Genomic DNA, 25,862 nt, shown 5'->3' with positions numbered 1-25,862 from the left:
GGCGGAAGAGGGTATCCGGGGTTGCGGAGGGGGGGCAGAGAGGAGGGGGGTGCGTCAGCTTCCCAGTTCATGGCAGACCTTTTCTAGCCGGCGCAAAGGACTTCCCCGGACTTGCTTTGCTGGGCTTTAGTAGAAAGGTAAGCAACTTCAGAGCTGGTGTCGGGCCGGCAAAGGCTTCCCACTGCCGGCATGACTTTGAAGTGCGGCTTGCTTTCCGCGCGGGCCGACGTGGAAGGCAAGCCAGCCCTTCAAAGTCATGCCGGCACTTTAGCGTGCCCCTCGGCTGACATTCAGCGAAACATGTTTCGCTGAATGGCGGCTGAGTTCTAAAGTGCCGGCATGACTTTGAAGGGCTGGATTGCCTTCCGCGCAGGCCGACGTGGAAGACAAGTGGCAAGCCAGTCCTTCAAAGTCATGCTGGCACTTTAGCGAGCCGGCAGGCAGGGCTGGAGCGAATGAGCGTGCTCCATCCTGGTGGGTGCATGAGCGGAGCACTTTTCCAGCGCTCCTGTGCCTGGAGAGCTCCGTTTGCATATGAGCCCGGGATCCGCCGCTTGCGCTCCCTTGCTCCGCCCCGCCACCCACCTTCCCTATCTAAGGGCTCCTCTGCCTTCCTCCGCGCTCTTCCCGCCCGGACGCCCAAAGCCTCTCAGCCCGCCCGGCCCGGGGCGAGTCAGCTGCAGTGCAGCAGGCGGCGATCCCACCACCATCCTCCCGCTCACTCGCCCTGCCTGTCACTTACTCTGAGTTCGGAGAAGAAGCGGCGGCCCCAGGTGGCTCTTTTCGCGGAGGCTTTCCCACGGCTTGTCCGGAAGTGGGGCTGGAAAGGCGAGCTCGCTCCCCTGCCCATCCGCCTGCTCACTCACTACGCTACCCCGCCCATGCGAGCGGCAGCGAGTTGAAGAAGGCACCAAAATTAAGCAGGATCTTTTGGAAATGGCACGGGACACGGGAAAAATTATGAAAAGGAGTGCCTGTCCCGCCAAATGCAGGACATCTGGTCACCCTAATTTACATGTCCCACTCAGCTGTATATTTTCACCATGTGGTTTTGAAAATGGCCATATACAGGCTAGAAGTAGCCGTTTTTGCTATGGCAAGGATGTTCTTTTTAATCACCACAGTTTATATCTGTGTAAATGTGGTTTGCACATTTTATATGGATGAGTCAGTCCACATAGATAACAACCAGTCTTTGGTGATTCTTTAAGCTACTATGTATACTGCAATAAGAATAGGCAAAATACATAGTTTTTCAAAAATTAAAGAAAACATGCAGAAGTAGCCACATGAAAATATTCTATGTAAGGTAATATAAATTGGTTTAGAGTCATTAACTTATACAATAATCTGTATCCAATAATGGTGTTGGTGAAATAGCTGTTTCTTCACTTTGCTTTACACATTTTTAAAAACCTCCAAAATTATCAAAAGTAAAGGAACACTGAAGGAAGCAAGAATCTTCAGAAGTTATTTTGCTCTGAGATTGTCATTCAAGAGATATATAAGTTGGAAACAAAATGAAAGAAAACAAAATAAGGACATTATGAGCTCAGAAGGAACCACAGAAATGTCATACCCGGTCAATACCAATGCAGGAAAATCTGCTTCACATTCAGGTCATCATTTAACAGTTTTTAAAACAAAGAACTTCATTTTATTGAAATACAATATTGTCAAACAGATATATTATCAGGAAACTTTTTCAACTATATCCATGAAGTGAAAAATATTGTCTGTGTCGTTCCTGGGGGCGTGGCCTGTTGCCGAGGAGGGCTCCACCGAGCTCCTCAGAGATCTGGTTTGTATATCTAAATAAGATCATAGATAGCACCCCTTTTTGGCTAAGAAAGGGGCAGGGAGGATAGCTCCGTAGGCTAGGGTCTATTCGTAAGCCACAGCCTTTTTTCTTTTTTTTGGCTGTGGAAAGAGATTAGATCCAGCCGAAGCGGAGCTTCTATCTCCAGCCATTTCTTCTCAGCTGCCTTTTTTTTTTTTGGCAGCCCCAGACAGGCTAGCCCCCCCCCAGGACAAAACAAAGTTTTTTCAAGCTAGAATTGATACGGGCGGGTCCCACCCCTGTGAGATTTATGCTTTCATTACTATCGTAAATACCAGCACCATTCGTCTTAGAGACTTCTTTGTCTAAATAGACCTCAAAATGGCGATTTCTCTCCGTGGATGATTGATGTACTTAGCCGGTTTTATCTTCCTGCAGACCGCTCCTTAACAAAATAAACTCTTCTTCTTTGGAAATAGAGGGGAGCGAAGCTCTGCTTACTTGTTTATTTATTATGGCACCCAAGTCAAAGAAGCGTCTTGCTACAAATGTGTCTAAAGAATTTAAAGAATCTTTACTGGAAACACAGCCTTTGTCTCCTATGCCCTCTGCTGGAGAACTTTTAACACAGGAATATCTCTTTAAAATGCTTAATGCTTTTAAGAAAGAAATTAGGGAATTTGTATTGGAATTATATGATGATTTAAAATCTAAAGTTAATCAAATGAAGGCGAATACGTTTGCAGCTGTGTCTGCCCTGTCAGATTACTCTGCTGAAATAGAGAACAAATTGGAAAGTCTGGAGAAGGCTAATTTTAATTTGACTACCAATATTCAAATTTTACAACAAAAAATTAGAGATAACGAAAAACAGCTTATGATGATAAATTTTAATAGGAAGGCATCTGCAATAAGAGTCAGAGGATTCCGTGAAAAGGAGCAAGAGAATTTGAAACAGACCTTTGCTGAAGCCTTCAGCCATGCGCTGGGAAGCCCGGGACTTAACTTTGATTGGCAGATTCGGAAAATCTATCGCCAGAACTCATTGATAGCGGAACAGCGACAGCTCCCGAGGGACATAATTATACATTTCTCTACAAAAGAATCTAGAAATGCGATTGTGCAAAAGCTTCATAATAACAGTCTCCGAGTTGACGGCCAGGACCTGATTGTTTTCAAAGATATTCCTTTTCAGATGCTGAAAGCAAGAAGGGATTACGCCTTTTTAACTAAGGAGCTTAGGAGTCAACAGATTCGATACAGATGGGAGGCCCCTGCCGGTATCACGGTTACATTTGAGAATCAAAGATTTCGTCTTAACTCTGTTTCGGAGGCTCAAGATTTCTATTGTAGGATTCTGAAGGCGGGACTTCCTGACGCGCTTGGAAGAGAGGAGAGACAAGCGGAAGGAGAAGGCAAGCGGCTGGCCATGTGGTTGCAAGATGGAGGGGGTAGCCCCTCCTCCCTCGGAGAAGCAGAAAAACGGAGATCGAGAATCTAGACATTTCAAAATGCTTGCTAAAGTTGAGGACTGAATGGGGGTTTGAGACCTCTCTCCGGTAGAAAAAGCGGACTAATTTTTATCAGAAGGGAAAGCTGGGTGAAACTACTTTGAGCTAGATTTTAAATTAACGTTAGCATAAATTTGATAGTGGTAAACATCAGACAAGCAAGGGATGAGGGTAAAATTTACGTTGTTTAAAGCTTATTAGAACAGAAAGCCGGTTGGGATTATCTTAAGATAAGTGTAAAAAGAATGCGGAATGATTTATGTTGTTTAAACTTTGTTAGAAGGGACTACTTTAAAATAGAAGGTTAACTGATTCTTGCTGAAAGTATTATTTGAACATGTGGAATGATCCATGCTATTTAACTTTTATATGAAGGGAAAGTTGGTTGAAATTGCTCTGAGTTACATTTTAAACAAATGCTAGTATAAATTTGATAGTGGTAAATATCGGACAAGTAAGGGATGAGGGTAAAATGCATGTGGAATGAACTACGTTATTTGTGGTAAACATCAGACAAGCAAGGGATGAGGGTAAAACTTATGTTGTTTAAAGCTTATTAGAACAGAAAGTCGGTTGGGATTATTTTAAGATAATGTGTAAAAAGAATGCTGAATGATTTATGTTGTTTAAACTTTGTTAGAAGGGACTACTTTAAAATAGAAGGTTAACTGACTCTTGCTGAAAGTATTATTTGAATATGTGGAATGACCCATGCTATTTAACTTTTACTTGAAGGGAAAAATATCAGACAAGTAAGGGATGAGGGTAAAATGCGTGTGGAATGAATTACGTTATTTAAATCCTATTAGAAGAGGAAGTTGGTTGGAATTATCTTAAGATAGAAATTGATTTCTGTGTAAAGTAATATTTGATTTACGCTGCTTAATTTTACTAAGAAGGGGAAGCTTGGCTAGATTATTTCGAATTACTGTTTGAAAAGGGGGTAAAGAAAGATCATTCACGCTGTTTAAATTTTACTAGAAGGGAAAGTTTGATTACTTGTCTGTAAAGTTATATTTGAATATATGGCATGAACCACGTTGCTTAAATTTTATCGGAAGGGATCATGAGGTTTAGGAAGAGGAACGGGAGAACCTACAGAAGGTTGGGGTAAATAGCAAAGAAGTAAGAGACGAGAATAAAATATAGATAGAATGATTTATACTATTTAAACATAGATAAAGATGGGGGGCTGAGATCAACACAAAGAGTGGTTTCCCTTTTTTTTTTCTTTTTTCTTTTTTCCCTTTTTTTTCTTTCTCTGTTTTTTCTGTTTTTTTTTTCTTTTGATATATTACTTTTATTTTTTAATCCATATGTACACAAGATATTTTAGACAGAAGGTAGCGCCAGGTGTGGGCCCTGGGAAGTCGGGAGGATTAGGGATGGGGATTTGTGGGGGGTGGGGTGGGGGGGTGTTAACATAGTCTTAATAAGAACAAGAATGTATTTATATACGGTGGTTCTTTTTTTTTTTTTTTTTATTTCTTTTTTTTTCCTTGGTTCATTTTACCTTTATCAGATCAAACAACACTCGAATAAAGGCATACACCAAGGAGGGAGGTAGAGGGAAGGAAGAGGGAGGAGTAAGGAAGGAGTAAGGGGAATGTAAGGAGTAAGGGGAATGTAAGGAGGGTGTCTGGGGAGTAAGGGGAGAAGGAAGGTTTGAGGGGAAAGGGAAGTAGGAGGGGAGTGTTAGAGGGAGAAAGGAAAGTCGGAGGGGGTAGATGGGGTGTATGGAGGATGGAAGGGTTAGGTGGGGTTGTGAATGATGAGTTGTGTTTCCTTTTTATTTGTTCGTTTTATTCCCTTTTTTTTTTTTTCTTTTCTTATAGTGAATACCCTGTATATAAATGATTGCAAATGGAATGTGAAAATTGAATAAAATATATTTTTTTAAAAAAAAATATTGTCTGTGATATCCATCACTGTAGTACAATTGTTTCTCAACTGAATAACTAAATCTCTCACCAAGCTGGGCATTAAGCCTTTCAGGGTGTATCTTCCCTCTTTCTGTGATCATATTATTTTCTTATTCTCAAAATAATAAGATATTAATTGCTAAAATTAGGAGGTTTTAAATAAACCTGCCCTATATTTTTTAATTTTGCATGGAAATATAATTCAAACAATGAGGATCAGGATGCTGTATTTTTTTAAAGAAACAAGTTCTAGTGGTGAAAGGGATATTTTATATGGCTAAGACGTTTGCCTAAGATGCAATACAGCACAGGTTCGAATCCCAGTAAGGGTATGGCTAGCTGATGAGAGCTAAATAGCTTGAAATAGATCTATACTATACGCTGCAGCCCTGCCTGCCGGCACGCTAAAGTACCAGCATGACTTTGAAGTGCTGGCTTGCTGCTTACCTTCCACGTCGGCCCGCGCGGAAGGCAATCCAGCCCTTCAAAGTCATGCCGGCACTTTAGAACTTTATTTATCTATCAGCAAAAATAAAAAACACAAATATAACAAAGGCAACAGTAAAAATATTGGGTTTCTGTCATGATGGACTCTTGTGACGAGCCGATTGACAGATGATGGAAGCAATTAGCTTCCTCCCATAATTGGGGCTTACCAGGGGTTGTGACACTAAATATATACCTTCTTCCTTGGCTTCAGCTGATAAGGAGGAGACCTGTGGCATAATGGCTAAGACGTTTGCCTAAGATGCAATACAGCACAGGTTCGAATCCCAGTAAGGGTATGGCTAGCTGATGAGAGCTAAATAGCTTGAAATAGATCTATACTAGTCTCCCCTTATTTATTTATCAGCACAAATAATAAACACAAATATAACAAAGGCAACAGTAAAAATATTGGGTTTCTGTCATGATGGACTCTTGTGACGAGCCAATTGACAGATGATGGAAGCAGTTAGCTTCCTCCCATAATTGGGGCTTACCAGGGGTTGTGACACTAAATAAATAAATAAATAAATAAACAAACAAATAAATATACATACATACATACATACATATACACACATACATACATACATACACACACACACATATATACATACATACATATATATATATATATATATATATATATATATATATATATATATATATACACACATACATATACATATATATACATACACATACACACACACACATACATATGTAATGTAGCAGCATACAAGAATATGAGCAGATTATCACATAGCACTTCTCTATTTTCAGTGGTTCTCTCTGGAGATATTAATAGAAAATATTGCAATTGCAATCTTTAGGCACACAGATCTGCAAGATATTACACTGAAAATAATTTGGCTAATGGTTAGTAAAAAAAAATTCCAAGTCAGGACAGTGGAATTTCCTCATTGGATTATTTTTGATATAATAACTATGATCAGCAAGGTTTTGGCTTTTGGGTTTCTATTTTGTTGTAACATAAATAGTGCTTACCAATCAAAGCTTGTCTCTCTTCTTAGCAAATGTCCAGTTTTTCAATTACTTGCCATACTACCCCTCTGGTATTCATTTCTTGAGAAGGGTATACCTAAGTAAGCAGCAGACCAATTTTCATTTAGTTGAACTAGTTATAACCATTGAAGCAACAATTACTTTTTAACTATTTCACAGTTGTACTAAGATAATCTGGGGAAATATAGCACAGAATTTCATCTTTAGTAGAAGAAAAAGCCCAACCAGTACATGATTTTCCCCAAAAATTCATATTGGATATATTGGTCAGGTAAAAATAAATGTTTATGGAAAAAAAAACATGTAACAATAGATTGTAACAGAAGAATAAAAAAATATTAGGAAAAGAAAAAAGTTTGCAGTGTTACATTTTTTATATTTAGAGAAACATGAAAAGAATGGTAGAAGAATATACATGTGACTTTTGATAATACAATCATATTCTTTGGAGAAAATAATTTATATGCCTTTGCATGAGCAGAGAAATAAGAATAGCAGATTTAAATTATTTTTATTAAAATGGAAAACATTTTCAAAAATGATGTAATTTTTAAACTTCAGTCATAATTTATAATTTGAATTTTAAGTAGTACTATGTTCACAAGAAAAAAGAATATTCAAACTTGAAATTAGTTCCACAATTATATTTTTACATTTTCAATTCACTTTCTGATGACAAATCTTAACACGTTTGAAAATGTTGTTAAAATCTGAGTTGAGCTTGAGGACTTTAGTTGACATTTGATGATTCTTGGTGCAGTTACTATGGGTCCACTAATATCATGTACATATTTTGGGGTTGAATCTAATATTTGCTACCTTGTCTTCTTTGGAATTGATTGCTGTATTTTACAACCAACAGGTGGTGATTTCCACCAATGAAAGTGAGCATGGAACTTTGTGGAGATCTCCAAACCACTGTTATTTGTGCTTTTGAATTTCATCCACTATCATAGGTTGGTTGCTGTACCATTCATTGTTTCATTTGCTATTTTATCACAGATTGAAATATTAATATTTGGCATAGGCAGAACATTTGAAAAATCTTTGGATTTTCCAAATCATTTTGAAGCAAGGTTCAAAATTCTGCACCTTACAGTAACAGCAGTTATAGCAGTGATGGCAAACCTTTTTCACCTCGGGTGCCAAAAGCACGTGCACTTGCTGCGCATGTACATGTGACACACACATACCCCGCTACCTCCATGCATGTGCGCACAGCTTTCTTGGACCCTGGGGAGGGTGAAAACGGCCTCCTCTGCCCCCCCCCACCCCGAGGCCAGAAATAGCCTGTTTTCCAGTGGGCCTGGTAGGTCCTCCTCAGGCTCCAGGGGCTTTCTAGGAGCCTGGGGAGGGTGAAAAACGACCCAACATACAAACAGGAAGTTCGGGAACTGACTTCCGAGTTGCCCGTTGGACTATTTTTCTCCTTCAGGAGGCTTCCCTGAAGCCCCCAGAGGGTGAAAAGCAGCCCAACGTGCAAACTGTTAGTCCATTCCCAAACGTCCTGTTTGCACGTTGGGCGGTTTTTCGCACTCCGGAGGGCGAAAAACAGCCAGAAATCAAGGCCAAAAATCAGGGCAACGCCTCGTGTGCCCTCAGAAATGGGGCATGCCATAGGTTCGCCATCACAGATCTATAGCATTAATGATAAACAAGCATATTGGTAACAATGCTTCCACTGCTTTTTCTTTCTTGCCAGAGGAACTGTGTCAATGCTTGATAGGCCAATTTGATTATTGACATTGGCTGTGGTAGCTGGTTTTGTTTCTAGACAACAGAATCAAAGTATTAAAATTGTTCAACTTCAAAATTTGCTCCATCAAAGTGGATGACGAAGAGTTTCAGTATGAGTGTGTGGATTATTAAGCAGAAAGGAAGATGTAACTACTCCACTCCAGTACATACAGGCATTTGATCTTGAACAGAATTTCATGATTCATTGTACAGCTGCTTCAGGAGGCTATTTTAGCAAGCTTATCTTCTGCAATTGGTGCCACTGAAATGCTGTTGCATTTTTGGATTACTATATTTTAACAAATACCTTACTCTCAATTGAGAAAAGGCTAATAGGGTTCTTCTTAATTATATTAAATGTCCATCCTACTTTTTAAATACTTTTTTACTACTGTAAATTGGGGTGCAAGAATTAGTGTAGAAAATAGCTGTATTTAAAAATAGTGTAGACCAGGAGTGTCAAACTTGTGTTGTCATGGCAGCGTCATGTGACCTATCAGGACTTTTTTCACCTTTGCTAAAATGTATGTGTATATGTGTGTTTGTGTGTGAATAAAAAACTAAATACCACTAATGTGGAACATAAATTTAATATTCTCATAACTCTAAAATCTATTAAATTAATAGTCAGCCTTTTATTCCAGAGCAAAATTTTATTTATGTATTCAATTTATACGACTAGCCACTTGACATAGTATTCTGGACAGGAAACTCTTGAAGCAGCATTCATATCTGTATCAGTGCAACCCTCCCCACCCTGCAAAATGATTGAATACATGGATAACATTGGTCCTGCAAATAACAAAGCCCTGTGCTATGAAGGGATTAGGTGATAATCAGCACTTTGAAATACATCCAATAAAATTGGGCCTTATATCAACATTCCAGGTAGAATTGCAAACAATTAGATTCCTATTCAGAAATACTATTACATTGTATTTGTAAAAACCAGCATTTCTGAATTCTTAAGAGAATTTGCAAAGTGTTTTGCATAATTTAAGGATTTATGTCAAAACACCTTGTTATATTTGTGATCCAAATTAAACTCATTTACACATTCCACAAAGCACTTTGCCTCATTGGCTATCCCAAAGGAAGCATATTTTGTGCATGCACATACATGCCCAGAAAATCTCAAGAGAGCCACTTAGTAGCCATACTTGGATCTGCTTCCTGAAGCTACAGCTGCTCCAAAACTCACAGCAGCTGCTTTCAAATGCTCAGAATACACCTCTGCTGGGATGGCAGATGAAACAAAGCAGAAAAATGTCTTGCAGAATGATTTTCAGTACGCAATTAAACAATCTTGACTTTGTCAGTGGGATGGGTGCAGCACAAAGCACACAACTACATTATGTTCCTTTCAGAGAGAGTAGCTGATAGTCTTGTAAGTGAATTATACTTATTCTATTTGAAGAGGAGTCTACCAATTATAAACAATGCCAAAAACAAGTTACAGATAGTCCTCAACTTACAACCATTCGTTTAGTGATGGTTCAGTTACAACAGCACCTTAAAAGAGACTTAAGACCAGTTTTCACTTATGACCACTGCAGCATCCCCATGATCAAAACTCGAGCACTTGGCAACTGACATATATTTATGATAGTTGTGCTGTCCTGAAGTCATGTGATCACAATTTGTAACCTTCCCAGCCAGCTTCTGACAATGGGGGAAATCAGATCATTTAACAACCACATAATTCACTTAAAAACTGTAGTGATTCACTTAATAAAATGAGGTACAACTCCCTTAACAACTTCCTCACTTATTAATAGAAATTTTGGGCTCAATTATAGTTGCAAGTCATGGACTACCTGTACTTTTACCTTCTTCAAGGAACTAAATATTTTTATTAGTGGAAATACAAACTGTTACAAGAAAAAAAACCAGTGTGTGGTTACTTTTTATTTTGATGCTGCCATTATACAATATCATGTTTGTGATAGATTATGTTATCATATTATGGTATTGTTCAAGCAACTCATTCAATGGATTTTACTTGGGAATAAATTACTACTGCTTCAGCAGGTCTTGCTCCTAAATGCGTGCTGAATATAGCATTTGTAAATTGATATGTCAAATCATAATATGATTTAAGAAACCGAGGCGTGAACATTTGTGTTCAATTCTCTTTATATTCTCATTTAAGTACCATCCAGTTAACAGATTTGTGTGTGATCCCAACTCCAATAACCAATAGTTCATGTACCTGAACCTTGAATACTTACCTCAAATCTATAACTTAATTTTGCTTTAAAATATTTTATGTTAATATTGAATGTAAGGTTGAAAGTAATATCATAAAATTACATTATTTTAATAAAATATCATAGGCAAGTAGTGTGCAGTGATGTCAATTATATTTCCCAAAAGAGTAGCTCAAAGTTGTAACTCTTAAGGGGGTAGGAAAATTACAATTGGAATGAAATCATTATCACCAAGAGTTTTAATTAAATTTAAGTTTAAAAAAAAGCTCTTTAGATGTGGTCATTAGCATACTACTCAAATACCAAATGTAAGGCCAATTCATTTTTTAAAAACACATGCTTTATACACAGCATTAATAAAAAAAAACATGAGGCCAGGTAACTGAAACATTTAAAACAATTTAAATTTTTGACTCAAGTAACAAGTTGCAATAAAATAGTTTTGCAAAAGGATACCAATGTATAATTTCCTTGTACCTTCATTTCTAGCCCCATTGCCTTGTAATTATAACCAAGTCTTTAATGTACCCCTAAAATAGTTAAAATATTGTAACTCTTAGTTATATAATATGTTTATATAGTTAACTATATAATAGTTAACACTAATTGCAAACTGTGGAACTGGAACTAAAAATAAAAGTATATTTTAAGATGAACATTTAGTTTACAATATGAAAATGATCATTCTTAATAACACGAGGTAGGGTCCAAGCTAAAAGCAGTATGACAAACAAACAAAAACAGCAGGAATAACAATACTTATAATATATTAAACTTTTATGCCACCTGACTCTCAACAACTGGACAGTTCACAACAACCAACCAAAGAAATGCACTTCTGGATTGTTTATTATTAGATTGATACCCTGCCTTTTGAAATCAGAAAATTAATGAGAATTCAATTGATTTCTATTGTTCTATTATTTCGAACTGCCAATTTATAATTTGTTAAGAGATTCAATATTTTGCTTACCTCAGTGACATCAAAAATAAATCCCAACATGCAAGCAAAGTTTACTATTTTATGTGGGAATTGTATTATTGAAATTATGATGAAAAAAGCCATTTCTAGCCAACACTAATACAATAACTTGTAGCTCAGTAAAATTACCCACTCCTACAATCCTCATTTCTTAGTACACGAATACTCAGGAATTTTTCCTTATTGTTCATCTGTAGTATTTACCAGGACATTTAGTATTATGCAGCACTTTGAATTCAACCCCCAAGGTGTTTTTTTTTCCAAAAATGCACCAAATGTGGTAACTTTTTTTGCATCAATCCCAGAAAGATACAGCTGTTTTAAAATATTGCAAATCAATGCTACATTTTATTTCCATACACTCAAAGCAGTTACTGAAGATTGAATTTGAAGCATTTCATGGCCCTATTCAGCATTCTAAGCATCTTGGTTTCAAGACTTTATTCTAGCAGTTAGCATTAGAAGGCTAAAAAATGCCATGTGACTCAATGTTTTCAAGAATGGAGGATTTCTTCAGCCTTATATATATTCTTGGCGGCCTCCACTTGTCTATCAAAAGATGAACCCAATTCTCACCGAGATTTCAGGAGCTAATGATTAAGTAAAATTACTTGAGTAAGAACTTGGCTGTAATATGCTGTATTATTCTCCCAGCTGAAAAAAAATTATACAAAATTTGATAATATATATCCATCCGCTATATTTATGCATATTAAAGTTCCATTTTTTTCCAAGCAGAAAATTTGTGATCTGAAACAAATCTTTTGATATTTTAGTGTAAAAACTGTATGCATGTTCAATGGTCATGTGTGCAATAAATTGCAAATGTCGCTTTGATTATTAAAATTCTATTACTATAGGTAAATGTCAAGATTTGCACCTAGAATTTGTACAGTCATAAATCCTTCAAAATCTGTGTTTAAACTAATTATGCAACATCATTTGTATTATTGCTGTTCTCGGTACACAAAATCAAAATAAAGGAATCTAAAACGTCAAATGTGCATATTGGAAGAAGGTTCTTAGTATAACTTTGAAAGGTACAGTTTGCTCATTCATTTGAATGCTTAATGTTTTAACTAATGAACTGGAAAACTAGCATTCTTTTTCAAGTTGCAATCTTCAACTATCACAATAAACACGGTTAGTGGTTATCACAAAATGTTTACCAATATCAAACAGGGCAAGAAGTACACATTATCTGCTTGCATACTCAACACTTAGTACTTGAATCAAAGAATAATTCGTATTTCCAGGTCTGCCAAGTTCTGGCATTAACATCATGTAGTACCTTTTTCAATTTAGCCAGGGGATATAAATTCGTGGGAGACTGTCTGCTGGTTTGAAAATGTATTATAAAATTCTCTTCTCCCTTTTGAGAAGTTGAGTGGAGAGTATGCGAATATAAATATATATAATTTGCATGACTGAAAACAGGTCGCCAAGCACCCAAAAACGGCTCAGAAACGAAGCAGCAATAGAACTCCCCTCCACGTTTATTGTTGACAACCAGATTACAATAACAACAATACCCTCGTATTTCTCAATACTTCAACTATGAATCCCCCCACGTCAATTCACGTGCAAAAGAGGGATTATTTCAAGCTCCGAAAAGGCAGCTGCGAATCTGTGGAAAAACGGAGGAGGGATGGAGAGGGCTTTTCTCAGGAGCCCGAGCGAGTTAAAAAAAAAAGAAGCGACCGAGGAAAAGCGGCTGTAGGGGAAGCCCCGCTAATTGTTCAATTCTTCTTCTACTTCTCCATGTCTACAGGAATGCCCCCGAAACGGCCCCTTTAAATACCGCCCTCGCGGTTCCCCCATACGCCCACCCGTCGCACCACGAACAGCTGCTGCCCTTTTCTCTCCCACCTCCCAACTCGAGCGCGCGACACCGCCCCCGCCTCGATATGCGCGCGCCGCCGGCGCCGACACCTCCTCCTACCAAAGCAACGGCCAGTCGGCGGCTGTTCCAGAAACTTCCTCACTCCCCCCTCCCTTTCCTTCCTCGCTCCAGACCGCCGACGCCCCTAGCCCCCCTCCGTGTAAGTTACGGTGCCTATGCCCCTATCCCGCTTTTCCATGTTGCGGGTTCACCTCCCCCCATGTTCCCCCACATCCCGGATCTGTTGGCGCAATTGAGCCAAGCCCGCCGATACTGGCGGCGGGCGCGCCGTGATGGATGGCTGGATGGCTAAGAGCAGGTTTGAGTGACAGCGCTTACCTGGGTGCCAATCTTCGTCACACTGACAAGCGGCTGCAGCAATCGGGACCCGCACCGCCGCGACGCGCGTCACCACGCATACATAGGCTTGACCAATCGCAGGGCGCGCCAGGCAAGACGACAACACGCTTCGAAAGACGCCTCATCAATATTCAGCAAGGGAGCGGGGCACGTCGTGTTTTTAGATACGCCCACTCCGGCGAGCGCCATACTGAAGGGGCGGGGCGGCAAAAGAAGTACCGTCCCCTTGGGCCTGGGCGCAGGGCTGAATTGCCTTTAGGAATACTCATTAGGTTGGGGGAGGGTGCCACCCACCTCTCTTAGCTTGAGAGGTGGAATAGGTTTCCTAGCAAGGCCGCTGCAGATTTCATGGACAAAGCTCATTAAACGTTCCGTTTCTTGGCGCCATCGATCCGGACCGAAGGCGCTTGTGACATCACATCGTGTCCCCCCCCCTCTCCGTTTGTGATGGCCGGGGTGATCCTGATGGGCTAAGGATGTAATACAATCGGCAAGGTGCGAAAGAGCTGTTCCACAGCTTAATTCGTTCGTTACAAAAACAATACAAGAGTAAATGCAAATATGCAGTAGATTCGAATTTTATAAATGTTATACATTTTTAGGGCTATAATAATTAATTCAAGACAAATACATTGTCTAATATTGCCGACTTGTCAACTACTATTTGACAACTATATTTAACAGTTAACTAATACTTGTATGGAATACACACACATACAATTATATTCATTTCTTAAGATAGTACTGTATGGTGATTATATGGTTTTCCTCCTTTAAAATGTTAAAAACTGCTTAAAGTTCAGTAGTATGGTATGATTTCATTTACATATTTTAGTGTACACAATAGGTTTCGTACAGAAGTGAGAATTTTGTGGGATCAGTTCTTTCTTCACACCATTCTCACGTTTAGCAGAAGAAGAATAAAAATAACCAATTCCTTAATTTTGTGTTTGTGTGAGCAATTCCTGCTTGGCAGCAGAAATTCTGGGCTCAACTGTGGTCATAAGTCTCGGACTATCTGTATAAGCAAGGACATCAGCTGACTTTACTGTTCACATCATTTATAGTGTTAGAAGAAATGTCCTTCTGGTTCAGTTCCAAGTGTGGGAAAAGACTGGAAACATGGAGGCTGTTTGGAAAGATGGTTTACTAGTGAACAGATCACATGGCTTGAGCTCCTGAACAGAAAGGGGAGATCATATGTTTCAAGATGTTGGGTGAAGAAGAAAAGAGGCAGAGATGCTGACAGACCCTGGTGTTATGTCCTCTCTCAGGCCCCACCCCACAGCTTCCCATTCTGTGTAAGAAATGCATTCTGATTGGTGGTGAGACTCCCAGAGGATACTGCAGGGGCAACTCTAGGCTGTGCTTCTGCTGGATGATTCAATCCTCCCAAGTGCCATGTGATGAGATGGGTAGAAGGCTAATACTGCCTTCGTTATGTAGAATAGACTGACCCAGGCCTTTAATGTCCCAATGACAAAGGCGGGGACTATTAAGAGTGAGTCTGTTTCCTGCCTAAAAACATGTTTCTCCATTTCTTATCCAGGGAAATATAATATTCTGCCTTTTCAATATTTCCCGGGATATTTCATTTTTCTAGGAAAGGGGTGGGTTTTAACTTCCTACAATTGAAACAGGTAGTCCTTGGATTATGACCATTCATTCATCAATAATTCAAAGTTATGGTGCTGAACGAGTGATACTTACGACTAGTCCTCAAAGTTCCAGACGTTGTAGTATGTTCACAGCCAAATGATTGCAGTTTGGGTGCTTGGCATCTGGATCGCATTACTATTGCAACATCCCATAATTATGTGATCACCATTTGCCACCTTTCCTGCTGGCTTCCTCATTGATTTTGCTTGTGATAAACCAGTAAATAAGGCCACAAATGGTAAGCTGCTCCTGCTTTTCCTCCCAAGAAGCTCCTCTCTAGAGTAGATCACCCACAGCATCAGATCCCCTACTAGCCTGTGAGCCCCACTGTCCCACCTGCCCTCTGTAGCGTCCACCTCAGAGGTGGTATTCTGCTGGTTCACCCCGCCCACCTCCCCAGACATCATCAGATACTCTGCGCAGAAGCGCCTTGCACGAGCAAAGCAAACGCGCATGTGTGAACAGGTTCCAAACCAGTAGCGAAGATTAGAGCATTTCATGCCTGATCCACCTGGAGGACCCCAAATCTACCTGCATAGTAATTGCCCATGGACACCCCTCCCACCTCCTATGGCATCTGCGCATCACCCTGTGCTGCTTGCCTGGGATCCCTACCTCTTCCTGCTTATCAACCCATATAATCCTGAGAGTTGAATGGCACCCGGGACTGCCAGAATTGCCATTTCTAAGTAATGTGATTATATGATGTCACACTTTATGACTGCATCGCTTAGTAACAGAAGTCACAATCCCAATTGTTATCATAACCTGAGGACTACCTGTACTGATATACATTCTTTCCTGCCTGACTTAGTTGTTTACCATACAGAAATCAGTGTGAATGAAGCATAAATCTTATTATCTTCTGTTCTCTATGAAAAAAGCAATCTTTCAAATTGAATTTGACTCCTTGTAACTTCATGCATATATCCCATAGGTAAAAGACTCAATTACAAAAAAATAGTTCATGTTCAAAATATTCCATCATTGCTTATGTTTGTCAGAAAAGTGTATCAATTCTAACAATCTGAAATAAGAGATTATTCAATAACCAAGTGTTAGATTTACTAATTCCTGCAGTGTTCAAGTGTTCTGTTTATGGGGAAATTCTTTCCTTTGAATAAGCAAACTCTTGCTCATCTTGAGACTTTTGATATAAATAGGGCATGTGAAGAAATTAACCACCATCACATTAATAAGCTTAAAGAAATCAAACACTTAGAAGTATGGAGTAAGCAACTTTGAGAGTATCTTGTCATACTGTTATGATTTTTTTCAGCAAGGCTCCATCTTACTATGTTCATATATATTGTAAATCATAAATAGTTACAATTATGGTAATAAAAATACAGGTATTAGACTCCTAACAGATTCTTGTAGGAACAAATAAAATAACGAAAGGTTCAGGCTATTTTTGGGACCAAAGCAAGTAGCTGGCCTTACTGGAAGGTTCTTTGCATTGAGAAAGGGATATCATGATAGTTCAAATTAATGAACAGAATTAAGATCTCTTTCCAATAAGAGGTTCTGTGGTTGATTGGAATATTAATTCTAAGAATATATACACGCTTAGGCAAAAGACAAAAATAACAGGATAAAATAAAAACACACCCAATGTAATCATTATTGGCTTAATTCCCTTTTATCAAGTGTTTGTCCAAAATGAAAATGGGCTGGTATTGATGTTGGAAAATGCTTGGCCTTTGATGCATTTCTCAGAAGATCAGATGCAGTTGCTGTGATTGCCTCCCCAAGTGCCCTTGACCCTCATATGTATTATACTGCTAATACTGCAATAACAGTTTTAGTAAATCCTGATAAGCAAATTGAGATGAAGAGATAATCAATACTAAATGCTAATGCATTTTCAGATTTTCATTACATTTGCATAATTTTACATGGTCAGAATAAAATACTAATTCTAAATGACATTATTATAAACTTGTGAGAATGTTTGAAATGGGAAGGTGAGATAAATATGTAATAATAAATTAGCATTTCCAGGACATTTCCTAATCCTGTATCCAGGATTAAGAAATGTATGAAAATTATAAACCCAATAAACATATCTTTATTTACTGTTACTACTAATGTAATTATGCATAGGAAATCATTGTTTACTAATGTCATTTAGATCATAATATGCGTGATTAACATGAGGTAAACTTTGAGGCTTCCGGTTGACATCGCAATGAGAACGGCTAGAAAATAGCAGCCAAGCCTTGCGAAAACCAGCTGTAGGGGTGGTGAAGAAAGGAGAGGTGCTTCACTGACCACGAAGAACTCACAATTTCCTCGTTGCGTCTGAAGCAAGTTCTCCCAAACAGCAGCAGGGATGATGACCATTTTTGGCAGTCACAAGCTGGGACAACTGGGACTGTAAGATTTGTGCTGGATCGGTTTGTGGATAGAGCATTGAAACTGGTGAGATAATTACCAACTTTTGCTCTAAAGATCTGATTTACGTACAAGAATTTTAAAAAAGAACTTCTAAGAAAGCGGCAATTAAATACACGGGGGCTGAAAACCAAGAGTTGAAAGAAGCCCAAGGGAAGCTTTAAAATACAGAAAGCCTGAAAAAAGCTTAAACATTTTGAAAGGTGATTTTCGGGAGAATGTCAGTTGGTCTTAGCTGAACTGCATGTCTCTAAGTCCCTGTGGGAGGAGTCATTGATGGGTTATTCTCAGACCCCATCTGCCTAGAGACTGAGGTTAAAATCGAGGCCACTCCCCTCTGCCTCACTTCCTGGCTCCACTTTTAATCGAAGGTTGGTGTTGTAGGAGGAATCTGGTAAGGAATGGTAAGGAGCAACAACTGGAACACAAGAACAACAACTACAACAAGCCCAAAACCGAACTGACCAAACTCAAAAAATAATGCTCAGGCCCTCCCCACGTCAGCGCCCGATTAGGGTGGGAAGTGACTCCTCCCACAGGGACTTAGAGACATGCAGTTCAGGTAAGACCAACTGACAATCTCCTAAGTGACCCTGTGGGAGGAGTCATTGATGGGACATACCAAAGCTCGATGTCCCAGGAAGGGAATCGGAACCCTGAGCCTCCCGAGGTTCCAATACTCTCTGCAGAATACGCCTACCAAAAGAAGCCTCCACCGAAGCATAAGCGTCCACTCGATAATGCCTGATGAAAGCCATAGGGGAAACCCAGGCTGCCGCCTGCAAATATCCTCTATGCGTGCCTGAGTAGACCACACCACTGACGTGGCCGCACTCCTTGTGGAGTGGGCCGTAATGCCAGCTGGCACTGTAAGGCTGTGAGCTTCATAGGCTCTGGTGACAGCCAGCCTAATCCATCTACTTATGGTAGCAGAGGACACCCTAGCCCCAACTGGGAAGAGGGCCCTAACTGGCTCTTCTCAAAGTTTACCGAGAATCCCAAGGACTGCAAGGTTCTAATAGTGACCTGAAGGTCCCTCTGCAGCCCTAGGGCTTGCTAGCCTGTACTAGGACATCATCTAGGTAACATTGAATTCAGATCGGAACGGCTCTAAGGTGACCCGTGATCACCAAATCTGGATGATTTGTTCCTGCAGTAGGAACGGCTGCCCCTCCCTCGAAAAGGCCACTTCTTGGGCTGTTGGTACCAATTCTTGTCCCTGTAATGTCTATCCCCCTGTCGAGAGTACCTAGGAGGGGGGTACCTCTGTTGCTGCTAGTAGTCCTGCTTTGGAGGCCGATATGCAGGCCTCCTCTGACAGGGCGTCAACATTTGCTCTGCCCTTTTGGAAGTAGAAGGCAGGATCTTATGCCTGTTCTTGTCTTCCAACAGGAGCTGATCAAGGGAGGCTCCAAACAGCTTGTTGCCTGAATACTCTGCTGCAGCCAGGTTCCACTTGGACTGAATATCCACCTGCAACCACATAACCAGAGAAGTCTCCTGGACGCCACCGACATAGCAAGCGCTCTGGAGGCGTACTTGACCGCATCAAGTGTGGCATCCGCCGAGAACTGAGCAGCCGCTGTAAGCTTAGCAACGTCCTGCAAAAGGTGTACCTCTGTAGCTGGAACCCTCAACTGCATCTGGGTCAGCCAGAGAAGGGTGGACCTATTAAAGAAGGAGGCCGCAGTCGCAGTCTTGATCATCCATGTGGCCACCTGGAAGTTCTTGCGCAAAGTCAGCTCAGCTCTCCTATCCACCACCTTAAGATTGTTGGTGATGTCACCCATCACCAGAGACGAAGAAGCCGCCAAAGCCGCCACAGGTGCATCCACCATCGGGATCTGCAAAGCCTGGGATAAACTAGGATCAAGGTTATACAAACGGTGATCATTGCCACCTGGGGTGGGAAAGGCTGCGGACTTGCCCACTGGGACTTGAGAACCTCCATGAACATAGGGGGAGTAGGGATTTCCTCCTTCTCCACAGGAGGCTTGTGGAACGCCCCCTTTTTTGCACTTGGGGCAGGGGTGGCCACAGCTGTGGGAGTCACCTCTAGGTCCACAATGGCCTTGGCTTTGCGAAGAAGGGAACTTGAGCTTGCTGCTCAGCGAACCTGATGAGCCCTGTGCCTCTGTGCACATGACCCCAATGGTGCCACCGATCCACGGCTCGATTGTGCTGCCAATCTGCGGCTCAAAATGTTGGAACGCCAGAAAAGCAGCTCGAGGCTGTTCCCCGATTCACAGGGAGAGTGCCTCTACACGTAGCCCTAATCAGGGAGAGCAATGGCTTTATTAGTAATCCTACACATTTGGAATATTGAAGTTATTGATAGAATAATGAGTAATTCTTAAAATATTAAATATTAGTAATTTAGTATGGATAACAAATACATGGCGCAAAGAAATGTTATCTAAATGAATTAATGGGGAAAATGATTAAAATGTATAAAGAGAGAATAGCATTGTTGAAGTTGGAAGATTAGGATAATACATACTTATTTGCATTATTATTGTTAGTATTGTTTAAAAAAGATTTGATCCAGTCAATACACTGTCCACAAAATATGTATGGTGTGAAAAGTAAGCTGTAAATAAAACATGTTTAAAAAAACATGAGGTAAACTTTTACTTCAGTTTAGCTTTGTTGTATAAACCCTATCAATTTTAATTCATGTGGCTAATGTTTATCTTTTGGTAGCATCATCAGCCAAAACATCAATCTCCATACCTCAATTCAGTCAATGAGGTATAAAATACCATAATATAGATTTCTTAAAATTAAGCTAGACTGGAATCCAAAGATAAGAATGAAAAGCAAGTCCTCTTGCCATACCATTCTGTTCCTTTATTGTGGCAGATATTTATATATAAAAACCTACTGTATTTAGATAAAAGTACCCTGATTCCTCTTGGCTTTATAGTATTTGCTAATTTCTTTTATAGCTGTTGATTTGTAGTTTTATGCTTTTGAAGCTTACCAAAATGGCTTCTTTGAAAAAATGCTTTATTAAAATGAACCATGCTACAGTTAATCCTCTTTCACCTACAAAGGCTGTTCTATTTCTTTTTGCAGCATATCCAGATTTTTTAAAAGATAAAAGAACAGTTAGCAACTATTGTAAGAGGCTATAATAACCCAGAAAAAAGTGCTCTCTGCATAGTTGCTCTGGTACATTACACAAATACTTAATGTAACTCCTATATTGTCCAAATTAAGGATAATTTGGCAATCTGTTTGCAGACTTACAAAGGCACTTTCTCCCATTCTAAGTGAATGTCCCCTCTTTTTATCTTTTCCAAAGCTGAGGGCTTCCAGATGAATGGTGCTCTTTGTTTATATTTAGAGAAGCTTGTTTGCCATTTTGGAAAGAAAAGTTCACTACTTTTAAAATAATTTTTAGCTATGGATGCAGGATATATTCTTTTCGTTTGTATTTGAGTGGGAATTTACATAATGTCACATTTTTTAAATCACTAGAAAATTGCAGTTTTTCAAAGAAAGTTCATCAACATATTAGAGAGAGGTCTGCATATAAATGAATATATTGATTACCATAATAAAAATATATTATATTAGGGAAAATTACTTGCAAAATATATAATACAGAATGTCAGTGTTTGGACAAATATATATTAAAATACATAGAAATCTTATGTTGCATTGTCCATACTATTCTAGATACAGTTGTCAGACATGGGCGGAATATATTGTATTTTTAGTCAAGTAAATACATATTTTAAAAAGACTTCATATATAACTGATATAATGTACTCTGATTTTAGGAAAGATTAACATTTCATGCACATAAAACAATTTTAAAACAATGTGTGTTAGATATTAAGAATGGAGCAATAGGTTCCTCCAAGGTCCTCCATTCCGGCAGGAAAATACTGGAAGCTGACTGGCAGAGCTGTCTGACAGCTCCCTATAAAAGGGCTAGCTGTCAGACAGGCTAGTTCTGGATCTGTACATAGTTGCTGAATAAAGAGCTGTTGTTGTCACTGAAGTCTGAGTCCTGTCTCCTCCGTTTACCCTATCTAACACTGGCGACCAGGATGGGATCGGAAGACAGCTAGGCAAAAAGAGCTGACAACACAATCCAGCAAAATCCCCGTCAAAGCGATTAACGTTGGGTGCCAAATGGCCATTTTGAGCGGCAAATTCAAAGTGGCATCAGCTTATCAAAATGACTATGCATGCCTCACCAGCTTCCTAAGATCCAGTCACAGAGCACTGGGACTCCTACATGACCAGGTTCGAGTGTTTCATGGAGGCCAATGACCTTTTTTTTTTGAGAATTTTTTTAATTGTTTTAGTTAAACAAAAACACACACACACAAAAGAATCATCTTTCGTTACATCTTGTAGAAAGCGTATCAATTGGTTACGAATATATTCCGTGTGTTTCTTCCACAATCCTTACATATACTTCATTCAAATCGAGTTGTACATTTTAAGTCAAGAAAGTAAAGATTATTTATTTTACTATCCCTGAACCACAATTCTTATTTAATTACCATTATTAAACATGTTTTTATCTAGAATCATTTATAGTTAAAGACTAAGGTGACCAGATGTCCCGATTTCAGTGGGACGGTCACGCTTTATAACAATTTATCCTGTGTCCTGGGGTGTTTTAAAAAAGTCCCGATTTTCTGGCTTCATGTTGAAAGCCCAGTGGATTTGCTTAAGAAATCCTAACCGGGACAAGACAAAAGACACCCTGTCTAACCTCTCTCTCTGTCTCAATACTTTCATTGAAGATATTAAAAACGTTAAAGCAACAAAACGCCCCCCCCCGCGCCCCTTTTACTCACTTTTATAAGAAAAAATGACCAAGTACCATAGAGCTGCAGGAAACACTTTGCCTAGAGTAGTTAGCTAGCAACTGTTACTTCCTGGATTTCCCTGATGGGAGGGGCACAGAGGTTGGAGGTAGGCTCGTGTGGGAAAAAATGGTGGCTCTAATTTTTCTTTGAAAAATATTTCCCTGGGACTATATCACCATTTTAATTTGCTCAGTTCTTTGTATTAACATCTATATCATTTTGGATTGACTTGGAGTTTCTGCCTGCTGGTAAGTGTGCTGGGTTTTTTTCTTTTATTTTTTAATGCATTTTAAAATAATGTAGGTTTTTAAAAATGTGCAGCTGCTGTTTTTTTTATTCAAAACAATATGTGTAACACTATGATGTGCCATGGAAAAATCATTAAAAAAAAACCTGAAAGAACAAAAGGGTTTTTTTAGGGTATTTTCCTGATCAAAACTATAATTGTTTCTGCATGACACCCTTAATCACAAATAGCCAACTACACTTCATTCTAAATAGTTTTATTTCCTTTATTGTATGTGATTACTCAAGTCCAAAAACTGAGTTAATTGGATAAATTCAGCTCTACAATTTACTAAATATACAGTTACAGGAATTTCATGTATAGTATGCTGTCTCTTAGGGTTTATTGAACATAGGAGAATAATATGAGTGGGATTTGATGTAAAATAAGCTCTTTTAATGAATTCAAAATCAACACAGCAGACAAGACATGGGAGTGAAGATAATACACATTTTAACAATTTTTTTTTTCTTTTAGCCATCAAATACTGCAGCTAGTGTGTCAGTAATAATAGCAAGACAGGCATAGGATTTTCCAGCCAGGTTAATTTTACTTTTTTATGGTTTTGATGTTGTATTTAATTTTATTTGTATTAGAAACTTATGAAGGCTGTGCAACATTTTGAGGTGATATAGAGTATGTAAAGGCATGAATACAGTAGAACCTCTAGTCACAACCATAATTCGTTCCATAACTTTGGTCGCAAACTGATTTGGTCATGAATCAAACCTAATTTTGGAAATTTGGTGCTTACAAAAAAAATGGTGCAAAAGGGGAAATCAGCAGCGGGGGGGGGGATGTGAATATTTGGGTCAGAAGCGTTCGTGACCAGAGGTCATGTGATCAAAATTTTGATGTTTGGCAACAGATTTGTATTTATGATGGTTTCAGTGTCCTGGGGTCATATAATCACCTTTTGACAAAGTCAAATGGGGAAACCAGATTCACTTATGCTACTAACTTATCAGCTGCAGTTAGTCACTTAAGAACTGTAGCAAGAAAGGTGGTATAATGGGCTTAGTGACCAAAGTTACAATGGCATTGAAAAAAGTGACTGATGACCATTTTTCACACTTAGCGACCATTTTCACACTTAGCGACCGTTGCAGCATCCTCATGGTAACGCGATCAAAATTTTGATGTTTGGCAACAGTTACAATTTATATTTGTAAATTGTAGTTATGTTGAAATAAAAAAAAATTACAATACTATTTTTGTTGCTCTGTATAAAATTTTGTTGCTCTGTATAAATTTTTTAATCAAGCCCCCCCCCCCCCGGTCAAAGGTGTCCCTCTTTACCAATCTGAAAATCTGGTCACCTTACTAAAGACACAACCACCTACTGGCATTCATTTGCAGTTTCAATAGATCTCCAATAACATTACACCTTTATGACATATTCTAAAACAAATTCAGTTAAGTAAGATATCTAAGCATTTCCACCACCACCCCCAACACACCTGTATGTATCATTAAATATTATCCATTAACACTTCTTTGTTATTATTGTAGTTGACTAAAAATTATTTACTGTTTATCTCACCTCTCCTCTCCACAGGCCCACACAATATTATACCTTTATAGCCATCTTTAAACAATGATTTATTAATACGATTTATAGGTCTTTTCCCTCAATCCCAAATTAGTTAATTACATGCTAAGAAAATAAACATTAAACATCTAAGACAATCTAAGAGATGTTAACATTTCTACGTAACAATCACCAAAAGTATACATTAGCATTTCTATGGCCCGGTTATTTATCCTAACTAAGGTTAACATTTCACTATTGGTATCATAGTAAATTACATGTTAACGAATAAACATTCAATGGTAATCTAGAACAGTCTATAAAGTACTAAAATCTCTACTTATTAATCATCAATAATTAACTAGCTTTTTTTCATCAACTAGCATTATTAACCAGTGTCTTTCTAGTAACAAAATGGTCTTTTGTCTCTCGCCAGCTGTTCTGTCAATTCTCTTTCCAGGATCTTTCCAGGGTTTAAGACTTCTCTCCGCACTTTGTAGCTTAAAAGATCTCTCATGTAGTTTTGTTGCCCTTGAGTTGTTATTAATGTAAGCTTAACTTTGGTTGTCAGGTTTATTTCCGGATAGATTTGTCTTATTAACTCCATCTTTTTCGCTCTTTCTTTTTCTCCTGCATCTTGGAGTTTAGAGTGAAGCACCAAATTATCAAAGTCACTTTTCCAGCTTCCCCTCTTTCCACCTTCACTCACGTTTACTCCATTAATAAGTTCATCTAACTTCTTATCTTTGTTTTCTATATTTTCATTCGTTTCTTTAATTTCTGGGGCTGCAACCCCATCATCTTTTTTTGTGATACCCCATAGTCTGTCCCATTTCTTGTCAAATCTCTCAAGTCCTTCTGAGATGTTTTGAAGTCCAGCCAAAATGTTTTGAATTATCAAGCTTTCTTCATCTGAATATTGATCCATTTTTAGAGTAAAAAAAATAATAAAGAAAAAGCAAAGAAAGGAATTTGGTACTCTCTGCCACACTAGCCTGTCACAAGTTTTTGAAGAATATATCTATTTTTATTTTAAATCTTAAGCAGATGTTCTTTTATGGTTTTCAAAAAAAAGGGTTCTAATCTTTTTCTTTCCTTTTCCAATTCTTGCCAAAATATTTTCCACATGCACCAGCAGTACACTATTTGTGACCTTGAGTCTTTATCAGGTTTTAAAAACAAGTTCCAAACCCTTCTGTTGCAAAGTCAGTGTAGTCAAATAGGAGTGAACAAAGGATACATTGTTACAACAGCAAAA

At 38.9% G+C, this 25,862-nt stretch overlaps 1 protein-coding gene and 1 long non-coding RNA gene across 5 annotated transcripts in view; one reads left to right on the top strand and one right to left on the bottom strand.

Moving 5' to 3' along the window:
- Window positions 1-13,965, bottom strand: part of PKNOX1 (PBX/knotted 1 homeobox 1) — a 54,988-nt gene extending 41,023 nt beyond the window's left edge. For 2 of the 4 annotated variants that reach the window (XM_087721708.1, XM_087721706.1), the window contains exons 1-2: window positions 13,876-13,937; window positions 6,708-6,801 (exon numbers count right to left, since the gene is read on the bottom strand). The gene's annotated coding sequence lies outside the window, so the exon portion shown is untranslated. Of the gene's footprint in view, window positions 1-6,707; window positions 6,802-13,875 lie in introns of all 4 variants that reach the window. The other 2 variants (XM_087721711.1, XM_087721707.1) reach the window with 2 other exon arrangements.
- A 145-nt stretch (window positions 13,966-14,110) lies between these two features.
- On the top strand, window positions 14,111-20,920 carry LOC148044415 (uncharacterized). Its single transcript, XR_015697512.1, has 3 exons — window positions 14,111-14,391; window positions 17,690-17,979; window positions 19,345-20,920. It is a non-coding gene; the product is annotated as an uncharacterized LOC148044415 (long non-coding RNA).
- The last annotated feature ends 4,942 nt before the right edge of the window (window positions 20,921-25,862 follow it).

Source organism: Thamnophis sirtalis, unplaced genomic scaffold (assembly GCF_051295495.1).
Source record: "Thamnophis sirtalis isolate CommonGarterSnake01/CBP01778 unplaced genomic scaffold, rThaSir2_p1.2 scaffold_8, whole genome shotgun sequence".
Lineage (NCBI taxonomy): Eukaryota > Metazoa > Chordata > Lepidosauria > Squamata > Natricidae > Thamnophis > Thamnophis sirtalis.
This window is presented reverse-complemented; position numbering and strand designations above follow the sequence as displayed.